We start from the raw sequence: 16,024 nt of genomic DNA, 5'->3' as shown, positions 1-16,024 counted from the left end.
AAAGGTGGGTGGTTGGGTTAGTGGTTAGTAAAAGGGCGAAAAAGCGTAACAAACGTTGGTTTCTGAAAGACTTTTTTTTCACATTTTTATTTTATTTTGATGAACCATTTGTTTCAAACAAAGTTATTTTTGATGAACTTGTTTGTTTGTTTGGTTTCACCAATTTTTTTTTTCAAGTCATAAGAAAACCGAACGTTGTTACTAAAATAAAAGGGTTAAAATAAAAAGGTTTAGGTGGGTAAAAAGGGTGATTGTTTTGGGTTAAGAAATGAAAAGGTTTAGGCTCAAAGGGGGTTAACTAGGGGGATTTTGGGTAGGTGGTAAAAAAAATGAAAAATAATGGTGTAGAAAGAAAAAGGGTTAGTCCTAATGCCTCCATCATTTACTTACTCGGGTTTAAGTTGGTAAGGACTGGGAATGTATTGTTGTGGCAAGTTCTAGAGTCGTACGAACCAAGCGGCTATTCACACAAGAAACGAAAAATGAGCATTTAGTGTAAAGATATGTATTTGTATGCTCGATAAAGACTCAAAACTCACTTTTGTGGGAAAGGGTTTTTATGTGATCAAGTATATATAATCAAATTTTAACTAAGTTTGTTATGCCTTTTCATAATTTTCTTATGTTGGTTCTTTTTATCACGACGCTATCGGTTGTAAATTTGTAAAAATATAAACTCGTTAGAACTTGAATTCCCAACTTAAACTTAGACAAGTAAAATAAATGGAAATTTTTTTTGAAAAAAAATTGGGGTGATTAGCGGTTCCAATAGAGTTTTGTGTAAGGCTTGTTATTAGAACTTGCAAGATTCAAGGTTTTAGCATCCCCCCCCCCACACTTAAATTACACATTGTCCACAATGTGTCCCAAAAATAAATTTTTAGGTTGATTGAATGTGTAAAATGGTGTTAAAAGCAAAATTTTATGTTACTGGCAACCTGGACAAAGCCCCGTGGTGACCGGGCACGACCCCGTGTTCAGGTGCCAGCGACAAAAATTAAAGAAAAGAAACAGAAGCCTGGACACGGGGGCGTGTTCAGCAAACACGGCCCATGTCCAGTTACCTGAACTAGGCAATTTTCTACAGAGTGTGCAGCACGGGGCCGTGTTGGGCGGACACGGCCCATGCTGAGCTTACTGTATTGAAGAAATTGTTGTCGGATGGCCCTGTTCTCGTGCATGGGGCTATGTTTCTCGTTTCCCTTGTTATCCTTCACCATCCCGAGTGTGTTTTATTTATTACAACATCATCCAAACTTTAAAACCATCATTTCATAAAAAACCGTCATAGAGAGAATTACATAGTCCTAAAATGCTAGAAAGTTAGATAAGTAAGCACAAGAAGCTTAAACCAAGGAGTCTGAGCCTACAAGTTATTTTAATTAGCAAAATTTCCGAGAAGATAGTAGTCTCGGTTGGATGCGGCTTCATAGAACTCCTTCCTCTGGGTATGGATTCCTCATATGTCGGCGAGCCACTCCTCTATCTCCCTTGAGAGGAGGAAGGAGGGCTCGTTGGCATCGGTTTGAGAAGGTGCAACTTCCACCGGGAATTCTTGTAGATTTTCAAGAGGAGGCTCCGCTGGAATGTCACCCCATCCAGTAGGGTTGTTGACTCTAAGTGCTAGGTTCCAATCCTCTTCAGGGAGGACGGGTTCCATGGGAGGTGTTACAAGAATATTTAACCTCTGGTGCAAGAGGTTAATCTCTTGAAAACTATTTTCCAGCCCCACCGTAAGATAATTTATACGGTCTATTAGGACCTCCTCTACCGAAGTCATTTCATCGAGAGCTTCCCGTAGCGCCATGACGTAGTGTACAAGGGTAGCTTCAATGGAAGGCCACCTTCCACTTCTACTGTTTCTTGAATGCACGGACGATGTTCCACTGTTTTCACTTGACATTCTATGAAAATAAACCGAAAACAGCTTATTTTAATGAAACAGTTCCTTGGACACAGCCCCGTGCTCAATGAGCACGACCCCGTGTTCACCTTTCTGCAGAATTTTGAAACAAGGAATCTTGAAGTTTTAAGTTATTTTTCTAACTTGTGAAGCCTTTTTGAACAATAGTAACTTAAAACAATGTTATACAACTTATTTAACAATGCTATAAAGCTTGAAATCTCAAGCTTTAATAGAGGTTTTTGGAGAAAGATGAAGAAGAAGGAAATGGATAAAAGAGGAAAGGACAAGATGGTTGTTGGAACCTTCTTTTAGAACATATCTAGGATGGTAGGAGAGAAGATCCCTTCAAATCTCTGTCCCTGGATGGTCCAAATGTGCAGGATTCTTGGTTGCATTTATAGAAAACGACAGCATGCTGGACACGGCCCCGTGTCGGCTGGACACGGCCCCGTGTGCAGGCAGGATCCTAACACAGTTTGTCCGTATTCTGACGTAAGGTCAGAAAGGAATCTTTTGGTGGACACGGGGGCGCGTTGGCTGGGCACGGCCCCATGTCGAAAGGCTGATTATGAAGTTTGTCTATTTTCAAGGAACTTATCCGGATCGGGTGGTTCCTTACTGGATGGAACAACCCCAAAGTGCCTAGGATACCTTAATTGATCTAGATTAAGACGAGAACGCAAGAGGTTGTCGGTGAGGGTGATTCCTATGCTAAATGTAGGTGGACAAGTCCAACCCTTTTCCGGGCTCTTGTTAAAGAAGGTGTATGCTGAATCGCTCAGGTCTATGTATACATCGAATGAAGTCGATGGGGAGTCCTTCACGGCACAATCGGCACAGGGACGACTATCGTCCAAGTCTTCACTAGAGTTGAAGGTATTATCGGGAGCAACGAGGTTGTTTGAATGCGATCCCAACACTTCTTCTTGGTCATTGCCTTGAGATGAATTAAGGAAATCCATCTTAAGCTCTTCTAACCAATTAAGAATCAGATCTTCTAGTTGAAATAGTTCATCAAGAAGTATTTCTCCTAGAATATCTGGTTGGGCGCCTTCGAGGGAGAGATAAGGATTATTTTTACTTTCGCCCCTCTTAAGGCTACAGGCAAACGATGGGTCTATATAGTGGGGCTTATAATTTAGAAAATAACAATCTAATTCTTTATGACGGCCTCCACATAATTGACACCACGTACCATAAGAGTGCCGAAAGTAAAAAAAATCATTATCACTCATTTTTGTGTCAGAAATTACCAACCGTCGGGATCTCACGGTTCTGTTTTCAGTAATTGAATCTTGGGCACGGGGGCGTGTTGAGTGGGCACGGCCCCGTGTTCAGCTTACTATCTGACTTAAAACAAGATTGCCAGTTCCAATGATTGGGCACGGGGGCGTGTTCAGCGGGCACGGCCCGTGCTGAGTTCTGCAGAAGCTAAAAAATTAAGAAAATCCTAAAAAATTAAAAAGAAAATAGAAAAAAATGATTAGGCCGTTGATTCCTAACTTTCTTAAAATCCTTGTGTCCCCGGCAACGGCGCCAAAAACTTGATGTGCGTTAGGTGTAATATAATTTAGGTATATATTTTAAGCCCTTTTTACACTTTTTAGCCAAGTTTTAAATTTATAAAACACGATATTTACTAACACTAAACACACATATGGGAAAGTGCACCCATCGTGGACGTAGTATAGTGTTGGTAAGACACCGAGGTCGTCCAAGGACACAACAGCTTTTAATACCGGTTTATCCTCAACGTCTAATCAAATCAAAATGTTAGAAAAAGGTTTTAAACTAAGATGCTGAAAAATAAAATAAAAATAAAAACAGATAGACAAGATGAATCACTTGGATCCGACTCGTGTGTAGTGTAACCTTTGATTATTTTCGCACTTTTGCACTTGTTTAAGAGATTATCTTAGTTATTGTAGTAGGCCCCTCTTTTGAAGGTGACGTTACCCTCAACCCAGCAGTTTGAGTCAGCAAGGATACAATCCTAAATGGTCGGATTATTGAAAGATAATTAATTAAGTTATTAATGCATAACGTGGTAGGCCCCTCTTTTGAAGGTGACGTTACCCTCTGCTAAGTAGTCTGAGTTAGCAGGGATACAGTCCTAAGTAGTTGGGTTAAAGTTTTAATAGTAGTTTAACTTATGAGGGGATCAAAGAGTTTGGACCCCCGCCATCCAATACCTTTGGGTATTGAAGGAGGTCCTACTAAATTTGACCCAGGTCCTTTGCATGATCTATACACTGAACAATGGCAAGACTCTTACCAAACCGTTCCCTTAACCCCCGACTAGGTAGCCAACATACCTCCATATAGACCGTGGAGATATGAATGGTGAAAATCTTTTATTTTATATAGACAGTAAAATAATGGCAAGACACCACGGACAAACGATAAGGAATAATCATCTTCAACATAAGAAACTAGTAATTAAAGTCATTAATACAAAACCAATTAAAAAATGCAAAAGATTAAAAATAAAAAGTATTACACTAAACACTTGTCTTCACCAAGTGATGTAAGAGACTTAGGCAAACATGGCCTTTGATTGTCAAGAACTCTTACGATCAATCTTGGATCCCGAGATGACTCACACACTCTACACTGGATAATGGATGATGGTGGTGGATGATGGTGTTATGATGGTGGTGGGTGGTGGGTGAAGTGTGAGAGAGGTGGTGTGCTAAGGGATGAGTCGCAAGAGCTCCAAACACTCCTATTTATAGGCTGAACAGAAGCTCGGGCACGGCCCCGTGTCCGCTGGGCACGGCCCCGTGTCCATCTGACTCTCTCACTTCATTAATTGTAATTCGCAATTACAATAAATTCGTCTGCAGGAAGTTGACCACTCCCTCGTGTCCGCTGGGCACGGCCCCGTGGTGGGCAGTAGAAGCTTCTATGAGTTTGTCTTTTCTGCTGCTACTTGGGCACGGCCCCGTGCTCAGTGAGCACGGGGCATGTTCAGTCTTCTGTCTTCTTTGTTTTGCTTGGGAAGATGCTGTCGGGGGGTCGGGCATGTCACTTTTGTTCCCTTTCTTGTATTTATGTTAGATTTTGCTGTCTTTTTGCTTCTTTTGTTGTTTTGAGCTCATTTAATCCTGAAAAACAAAAGGAAGACAAAAGCACACTTTTTCCAACATTAGTACTAAAAAGGGTTAGTTTTAAGCCATAATTGATGTAATTTATATGTTGCATTTTGTGCACATCAATATCCATTTGATATTTACTCCTGAAATAATATAACTCGACAATAATCATTAGTCGATACGTCACACCCCAAATTTCCACGTGTCACCGGTGGGCCCGGTGGGGAGTATAGTGACGTAGTTGGCATCATCATAGACAAACAACACAATATATATAAATGCACAGCGGAAGCAAAGATAGATTCATTTCAACTTTAATAGACTGTAATATTAAATATCACTAGTAGTTGAAACGGATCCACAGGCGGATCAAAATAAAATAAGATAATTGTTCAACAGTTTTATTGTCGTCCAAGCTTGCGAGACTTATTGTGGACGCTCTAGAAGACAGCCAGCCTAGTACGTGTAGTACCTGCACTTAACCTTTTGGGAAAATACGTCAGTTTACACTGGTAAATACAATTTAACTGACTCATTTTGAAAATGATTGAAAATTGATTTAAATGCACTTGGCATAAAATATTTTTATAACTTGGGATAATTATGCAATATAAACTTGTAATGGATTTACATGTTACTCCGCGTTTAGTAGCCCGATTCGTAGACCGGGTTAAAGATCAATAGACACACCACAATATAGAGTTATACACTGACGGGTGTACGCCTACACCCCGTGCTCAGGTCGTGGCCATCTCGTAAGATGATGCCGAGGATATCCGGGACATGGTCATTAACCCCCCAAAGACTTCAAGTAATAAAACACATTCAAAACAGGGTCATCTCAATGGATTTAACCACTATACGATTAAATGATTCGATGCCGGACCAAGCGGTATTTTATATACCTTACCCCAAGCCCGTATAGGGAAAATAAGTTAAAAGTATTTACCTGAGCTAAATATAAATTCAATCTCAGACGTATACCACCAAGCAAGTACAGATAGCTTTTACTGGGTCTCCTATTCTGGAACAAAGGTTTATAATAACCTATTAGATTCCTAATGGGTCTTTATTTAAGCCTAAGCCTAGACCGGTTAGTTTTAAGGACGATACGGTTCAAGCGCACGATTAAGCGAAGACCGGATAGAATGTGATTTAGACCCGACAAGTTTGAATACTTGTATAATATGGGTATACTAAATACATTCTGGATTTTTGAGACAAAAATGATAACGTTTGACCCGTTTCGGTCAGTTTATGCAAACTAGTTACATAAACCGAACCGATCGCGAAAAGAGCGTTACGGGTAGCCAAAAGAGTCATATGCAAGTTCCCTGAGATAATATGCTTTAAATATGATATAATATCAGCAAGTTATGTTCCATTATGCCCCGAATGAATTTAAACTCAATTTATGCCTTATAAGGGCATTTTGGTCATTTAAAAGATTATAAAAGGGTTAAATTGGAAATCTGAGTTACAGGTCTGATTTATACAGTAAATATACTTAATTTGACATATTATAGCAGTAGGGTATGACCCATATACAAAACTTATCATTTAAAATCAAACTATGCACCGTAGGGGTATTTTAGTAATTTCACAAGGACTAAAAATGTCAAAACTGGAAATCTGAGTTCAAAAACTTATACTTACTGTTATTTTATAAAAATATGCTAAATACATCAGTAGGTATAATCCTTATATGTTTAATATGGGTATAACGCATACTATGCGTTAAAAACGCTTAGAAAGGCGATTTAGAGCCGTTTCCGGGTTTTCAAAAGAAAGCTGAGATTTTTATATTTTCAGAATGCTCAAAATAATTTATTTAACAAATAAAATCAGTAGAAAAAGGTTTGGGGTCAAAAGGATGCATAAAACTCATTTTATGGCTTAAAAGGTCAAAACCGGTATTAACCGAATCAACTTAGAGACCTATGATACGATCAACCAAAAATTAAATAAAAATCTTCAAAAATCCTAAAATATTATATAACATCAGTTAGTAAAAAGTTTGGTATCAAAAAGTGGGCTTAAATAGGTTATACGCTAATTACGCCGTTTATTTAACATAAAGCTTTAGTTTTACGATATCGAGCATAACTCTAAATCTGGACCTCCAACTGATATCAAATTTTCGGTGCAAGTTTATAAATCAGTAATAAAGGTTTCTACTCTTTCACTTTTCCAAAAATCACGTTTTATAGCAAAAAGGGCAAAATAGTCAACTTTAAGCATAAATCGGAAACATGCATATGAATCGGTCAAGCATGGACTCAAGTTGTAAAAATTCCAGAGAGTTAAACTTAAATAAAAATGGTCCAAAATAAGCTCTAATGCAGATCTCAAACATGCATGCACGGATCCGAATCGAGAGTCAAAGAAAAAGTCGTTTTATAAGACTTTTGGTTCCGATCCGAGTCTATACTAAAGATTGTCGAGTTGATAATGATAAAACATATTCTTACATTCATTATAAAGTTATTTTTGATGATCAAACTGATTGTATGCCATCTACATTACCATTTATGATAAATTTTGCATAAACGCATTCTGTTGACTTTTTAAGATCAACTTTGACTCGACAATAATCATGCTTAGAGTGGGAATCAGAGAATACCCTTTTGAGGGTTTGTTTCCCACATAAATACCAACTTGTAGGTACTTTCAATTTGAGAAATGACTGAGCCATTTTCGTTTAATCGAAAAGTCAAACTATAACTATGACGGATTGACTTTTGGCTAATAATCAAAGCTAGAACGAATTAGAGGAGGTTATGAATGCTTACAAGAGTCCTAATGAAGCTTAGTTATCACTATGAAGTAGCCTTGTCGTTCAGAAAGCTCCTGGAGATGCCTTGTGAATTTTTGAAAGTTGTGGTGTTCTTGTTTTCTAACTCAAGACTCAATTTATGAAGCTTTGATCAGATTATAAGGGTGTTTCTGATGTTATGAGAGTGCTACAAGTGTCCCATGTTGCATGTAAGATGATTGGTGCAATTGGGAGGTGATGCAAGTTGTCCTCAACTCGCAAAATGGATCCCAGAGCTGCTGTTCGCGAGATTCTGCAACTGGGCACGGGTCGCGGCCCTCGTAAGGCAGCCCAGGCGGGCCGCCTGGTGTCTGCAGCTTCCAAACATTTGTTAAATGTTGCAGTTTTGGTCCCTGTTCTTTGCATACGAGGTTTTTGCCACCTAATTTGCTCATTAGACTTTCAAACTTGGTTTTTAAGGACCTTGGGACTTTTACCAACATGGTAAAGTCCTCGGTTAATTTTGCGCTCACCCGAAAAGTCATGAAATTCGACGTTGACGCTTTTAACCCCTCAAGTACGGTTTTGGCCATACCTTTCTCATACGATAACGAAACTTTATGAAATTTTTACCACATATTCTAGTGAGTATATTTTATCATTACAAAGCTTCGAGGCTGCCAAAAGATCACTCAGAGGTATAAATTCAACATGTTGACACTTTTAGTCCCTGTAGTTTGTAATTCCTCACTTTTGTGCATTTTCCGCTTCGTATGATCCATGATCTATCCGTTTAGGGTTATAAACACCATGTAGGATTATTATAGAGTCTATTTATCCATTGTTGACACTTTGGACCCTTACGTTCCATAGTTTTCACTGTTTGTCAACTTTAGTCCCTCTAAAGTATGTTTTCGCATATGCAAAGTCTATGACATGTGTCAATACATTATTGGACGTAAATTTTCGAGGTGTTACACGATATTGTCAAAAGGTAATATATTCACCTTTTGACCCGTTTAGTCTAAATGACCGAATTTATTGGCGAGATGATGTTTATTACTATCGCGTCTACATGATTCGCTCTGGTTTACACTGTACGATCATTTTCCTTATAAATCATTTATTGAATCTTTTGATCCATTATAACTTACGCTATAAAGTGTCTTTCACAAACTAACGGTAATCGTCAACGAGTGATCGAATTACCGTTTTACCTTTATTATTTGTATTAGTTTACCTTATAAGGTAATTATTCAAAACTCGTTATTTATTAGTCCTTTCATGACTAAATAACCGTATTAGCTCTTTTTTTTTACCATTAAACATGGTTTATCTTTATTGTCTTTTGTTCCGAACCGCACATGTCGTGTCGGAACATCAGAATTCAAACAAGACTTTATATTATTCAGAACCTATAAAATCAATAGGTATTAAATAAATAGAGTGTAAGCTTTACTTACCTAGCATCCAAATTATGCTTTTCCTTCATTCTTGACTCATTTGACCCGCTTCAATCCCAAGCTTCCACCTAGCTTGTCAAGCGTCAAACTATCATTGAAATTTGTAAGATGGTTAGATTGGTAATAATCATTTACGACTATTCCATCCTACGATTCTTATGTCGAATTTTTCATTCGATCATATCATTGATCAATTATCCGGTTGTAGGATTGTTTTCAGACCCGAACGAGTCGATCAGAAGAGTTTATGCTTGATACGAAAGGCGGAAACAGGCGTATCAAGGTCAATTCAGCTAGAAATACACTTTAACTGTCTTTCTGATTGATTTGACAAAGAATTACAGCGAGACGACACTTCGGCAGCATTTCGTTACACAAGCCGGAAAGTTGCAAATGATTTCGCATGAGAGGTTTATATAGTTATCTAATTCCGCATGAAATGTCCCAAACGAAATTAGATTTCACACGAAATCTAATTCCATGCGGAATTACATGAATGTCACTTTCATGCGGAATTACCTTTTCATGCGAAATTACCTATTATCTCGAACTACGTGCCCTGATATAACATTCTAAGTACATGACTCGATACAAGAGGAAGTCGACAGACGTATGCACTAACAGACTCCCCCTCGGATGTTGACGAGTCTTAAGTGTCGAGTCTTCACAATCTTCAATCTTTATTAGTCTTTGGGCTCTTTCAAAGTATCTGACATTGTAAAACATCCTCAAATCTCTCTCCCTTCTCTTCTCTATCAGCACCAACAAACTCTTCTCGAACAAATAATCTCTCCTCGGATGTTGGTCTTCAACGACTCAGGATCGCAATCTGGCTCTCAAGCTTTCTAATTCTCTTGATCAGATCTCTTGATTCCTTAAGTTCATCAGCATCATCAATACCAAGATCGTAACCTGGCTCACATTCTACTCAGGTATCTTCAGACTCCCCCTTTCGATATGCTAGATCGTAGCCTCGCTTTCACAGGATCAGGATCATGACCTGGCTCTATACTCAGACTCATAATCCAGGTTATCCTGCACATCCTCTTCCTCACAATAAATTTCACAAATTTAATATTTGACAAATTTATATATCCAGACTCCCCCCTCAAATTTATCCAGAATGATTTAACAATGATAATTTCTGATGAACCATTTGCAGGAAAAACCTTCCAAAATTTTATTCATTTTAAACAAACTCCCCCTCAAATTGATATTCATCATGTTTAGCACTTGGAATTTTGAAAATCAGCTTTTCAACACCAGTTGTCAAAAATCTTTTTGTATTTTTCAAAAATTTATGCTAAAACACACTAAAATCTTTTTGAATTTTTGTTTATAACAAGAAGTAGTAAAGAAATATTTACAGACAATATTTTTGTGAGTTTGTGTAAGAGGATCATATCAGTGTTTGAGACAAATCGCTAACACCATTAAGCTTTAATCATTTTAAGTTCTAAACAATTCACCTAGATTGTCAGTATACTGATCCACTTAAATTTTCACACAAAGTTCAACTGTTTCGAGATACGAGATTAGTGTTTTAATAGACTTAAACCTATTCGCGTGTCCCACCACTTGAATATACTCCCGTATCCAGATCCCAATATTCAGTCTTACAGGTGAGTATACCTAGATGATATCTGTAAAGGGTTAAATGCGAAACTGTGTAGGATCGTGCGGCTGACCCAAATGAGTCGTTTAGAGAGGTTCTGATCTATTTCAGGTGCGGAAAACAAGAAATAGACTTAGTAACAACTTGATCTTCGCTTAATTCACTGATTGTATTGATTTGACGTTGTTTACATTCAATCCTCACACCAGCAGCACTTCGGCATGGAATACAAGGATCTCCATACTGATTTCGCTCTAAAATGCACTATTTACAGTGCCTCTGATTTCGCTCATAAGCAACACAACACAGTAGGAGCGAAATCAGATGTTTGTGATTTCGCTCAAAACTGTTTCGGGCGAAATCAGACATATAACACCTTGGAGCGAAAGCAGCATTCTATCACCCTAAACATTCCTATTTTCTCGTAAAACGTGCCCTGATCTATACAATGAAATCTAAGACTCGATACAAGACGAAGTCGACAGATGCATGCACTAACAGACTCCACCTCAGATGTTGACGAGTCGCACGTGTCGAGTCTTTGACAAACTTCAGCCTTGATCAGTCTCTGGGCTTGACTCTCTCTTCTCTTTCATCAACAGACTCCCCTAAACAATGTGCTGTAATTCCTCTTGATCTTCAGCATCATCTGCTTCAGGATCTTTGTCTGGCTTTCACACTTTGTCCACTATCGATATCCTGGCTCATACTTTGTCTTCATAGTCCACAGGAATCGGAAACCTGGCTCTTTAGAGAATTGTTCCAAGATCGAAATCTGGCTCCTCTTCCGGCATCAGGATCGATTTACCTGGCTCAGACTAGCATACAGCCTTGCTTTCAACATCGTCACTTGGTTTTCGTCTAGCTCAGGTTATCTGCAAAACGTCTACCTCAAAGTAAAATTTCATATATTTAAACATTTCAACTATTGAGATAAGCACCAACACTGACTCTCCCTCGGAACAAACAAAGATTTTGATGAACTAATTGAAAGATTAGATTATGAAAACATTTAATTTCACAGAACATACTCCCCGTCAAATTTTCCTGATCATGTTTAGCACTCGGAATTTTGAAAATCAGCTTTTCAATATCAGTTGTCGAAAATCTTTTTGTATTTTTCAAAAATTTATGCTAAAACACACTAAAAATCTTTTTGAATTTTGAAATATAAAGAAAATAAAGACACCAATTGTAAAAATAAAGAAATACAGAAATAAAATATTTACAAACAATATTTTTGTGAGTTTGTGTAAGAGGATCATATCAGTTTATGAGACAAGTCACTAACACCGTTAAGCTTGATTACGTTTTAAGTTCTAAATGTAACATCCGCCAATTCTAGAGCTGTAGGTTGTAACGCCCCTCCCGTATATACGGGTATTGTTAGGTTTAATCTATTAACTCTATTACCACCCTTTCGAGGGTTAGGCTATGTTAATTGCGTAACTATGGTTTGGACATGTGGATTTCATCGTTACGAGCATGACAGTTAATTGAATATCAGTTGTTCACATGGATTAGATTTGATAAACTATTAACTCTATTATGCTATGTCAAACCTGTATACTCGCCAGCAATTATTTGTTGATTGTATTTTAAATGCATACTGCAGGTTGAGGATCCAAGAAAAACAAGAAAAGACTAGGATGGCTTAGAAACCCATCAACTATTTAAACTTCCAAATCTATGTTATGTATTTGAACTTTTCTATGTATTGTATGAAACTTATGATAATCAATGAAATAAACTTTAATTATTGTCACAATTAGTGTTATGATGTCTTTGAACAGTTTGTACGTCTCATCTCGATGTTTCCGCCATCGGTTGGGGTGTGACAGATTGGTATCAGAGCCATAACTATAGGGAATTAGGATTGCCTTGCTTTACCTAGTCTATAGTTTAAGAGCTTTCTCATTTACTTGCTGTTAAAGACATTATCCATTTTCTCTCTTCTTTGCTTCTCTCTATTCTTTTGGACTTCTAATATACAAGCCTTTCCTAAGGCTAACACAATACACACTTGGAAGCTTTGAAGACACTCTTACAACACAATCGAAATGATTCATCAAGATAGGGGTGATTCCCACACTTGGTGATGATTTTCACTCAGCTATACTCTGGTTTTTGCACGAAACCTACCCTCAAGTTAGGAGTGATATCCAAACCTTGTTGGGAGTTTTCCATTTCATAATCTAGTGGACCCTCATCTTTGGATGAGTACCAACCACGTTAGGGTACGACGTCATCAAGTTAGAGGTGAAACTCGCATCTTGTTAACTAGTCCCATTCCTCGATTTTCGATCTCGCCAAAGTTTCGATTTACCCAATCGATTATGGACGTGTAGTAACTGGAAGGACAAACATCGTTAGTCGCTCCTCGATGAGAATGTTTGTCTATTAGGCCAAAGCACGTTTCCTTAATTCGAAAAGGACTTCGATTCACTTTGGAATAGTCTATGTTACGTTCCGTGACACTCCATATTTATTGATAAAATCTCTTTTTATGCTATCTCAATTATCATGTGATTTATATTTGAGCGTTATCTTCAATTCAAATTTGGGAACACGAAGCACGTTATTATCGCAATCCAAAACAATTAATAACTACTCTCTTTCGTGGACAAACTAAATTTATATTGCTTTCATTATTCTATGTGAAACATCATTCTATGTGTAATACTATGTTAAACTATGTGAAACTATTTGGTGATTCATGTGAGAAACTATGTGCTATGTGATGCATACATGAAATCAATTTTCCTAAACAAAAACATTATGATTAAAAGTCTCATCCATTTCTTGTTTTGAATTTCTAGATGTCATCATCTCGTCAGTACTCTCACTCTCCCAGAAAATCCAAGTTCCTTTTTATCAGATGTACACTTTATTATCTTCGATCTTTTATGATGAAACTCTTCCTTGTCAATTTTGAACCATTTTTAGGATTTCACTTTTGCGCATACATCATACGATTATACATCATTAGCATGCATAATTTCACTTAATTTTAATTACACTTTCGTAACAACGAGTGAAGACATATCATCGAGATAGGAGTGATTTCCCTACCTTGACGATTAACTTCGCTTCTTTTCTCATCTTACAACGACCTCACCAACGGATTTGGGGTGATTCCCTTACCTAGGTGATCGTTACCAATACTTTCTTTAATAGATTATATTGCGTAAACACGATCATGTTTATACCTAAATCATTTATCATGTATTTCAAAATGCTTCATTTATTTAGACGTATCTCCTATTCTATAATCTATTTTCACATCGCTCGCATACACAAAAATTTTCAATGTTACCAAAAACGCGTATTCCTCGATTTCAAAAATTTCGCAAAATACTACTGTCACCCTAATCAGTTTAATAAATCTATTGCCCACAAAATTTCGTATTCCACGTAATTACTAAAACGCACTCATCTCGCATCACTATACTAAAGAATTCTAAATTTCCAATTGAGAATCAAACCAACTTTTCATACAGAATATTACAAATATTATCCGATCAGTTATCAAAACTCTTTTCAAGATCAACAAAAACATTTTATTAAGGACACCTTTCACGATCACCAGGTTCATATACCAAAATTCCTTTCCCTAAGGTTAAACCTTTTCACTAGAATCTGTAAACTTCGAAGTTAGTAATACAAAAAAAAAAAAAAAAAAAAAAAAAAAAAAAAAAAAACTTCTTAAAACGATGCAAACTTTTTAATTCGAAGAACTTTTCAAAACCTCGCTTGATACGTTAATTAAATTCAAAACACGTGGGCAAGGAAACTTTATAAGGACGACAAATTTTCAGCTATGAAAATTTCTTTTTTTAAAACCATAATAGCACTTCCATTCTTTTACAAAGTATCCTTTCGCATAATCAAAAGATGTTTTCCTTTATATTCTCTTTACAATTCACAAACTAGATTCTACATTCCTGACAACTCAATCTAATTTAACTTCACGTTTTGCACAAACAACTATATATGTATATCATTTTACACGTTTTAGTCAATATCTCACAACAATCTCACGCGTGTCACTCGTTCTCTTTTTCCTTTCATATTCAAAACTTTAAACCTTTTATGCGCATAAACTCATGTATTTTAATTTTATATTATAAACAAAATCATTAATCCCTACGTCCATACTTATACATTTTATGCTTTCACTTATGTTCACACTTACGCATTTATGTTATACTCACGATTCAAAACTCATACGTTTTACGTTTATACACACACTCACAATTATACATTTACGTGATACTTAAATTCATATTCATACACCTTCGTTTTACTTATAATCATATACACATTCATACGTATGCAATTTGCGTATACGCTTATACCGCTATGTTTATACTTGTATTTATAATCAGACACATTCTCACGTCTGCTATGATCCTCGTATTTATATACTCATAACTACCACGACACGTTTCGTGTCTATACTTTGACTCATATTTACACACGTACTCCCCACAATACGTTCGTATGCTTACACTTGTACTCATATTTATACTCATAGTCGCAACAACATACTTGTACTTGTACCTATACGATCACGTTTACACTCATATATATATATATATATATATATATACTCATACATTCCATTCGTACTTAAACATTCATGTTTTACACTTAATTTTCACATTTACAACCATACTCATGCATCTTATGTTTATACTCATATTTATACTCGTATTCACACTCGTACTTGTGTTCATACTCTCATTTATACGATTTAGGTTATACTCGTACTTTTGTTGTACTCTCATTTATACGAATTTTGTCCATACTCACGTCATTCGTTTGTGCTCAAATTGTGCTCACATTTATGCTCATTTTAATACACGTTATGCTTATACTTTTGCTCACACTCCTGGCATGCGTTTTATGTTTATGCTCACGTGCGTGTTCAAATTTAAACTTATACTATGCTCATGCTTTTTACTCAAAATTTATACATTCGCACATGTACACGGGCGAAACCCGAAGGATTCGTTTACGTTAGTCTTATACTATTTGGAACGCGAACATGCTTACATGTTACATTTTTATACGCACACAATCTTATTTTCAAAATTTATGTATACCTTGATTCATACGCAAATTAGTACAAGCTATGCGGATCATGCGACGATTGGTATAATCGCGGGTGCACACGGGATTATAGTA

Source organism: Helianthus annuus, chromosome 3 (assembly GCF_002127325.2).
Source record: "Helianthus annuus cultivar XRQ/B chromosome 3, HanXRQr2.0-SUNRISE, whole genome shotgun sequence".
Classification (NCBI taxonomy): Eukaryota; Viridiplantae; Streptophyta; class Magnoliopsida; order Asterales; family Asteraceae; genus Helianthus; species Helianthus annuus.
Note: the sequence above shows the minus strand (reverse complement) of the source record.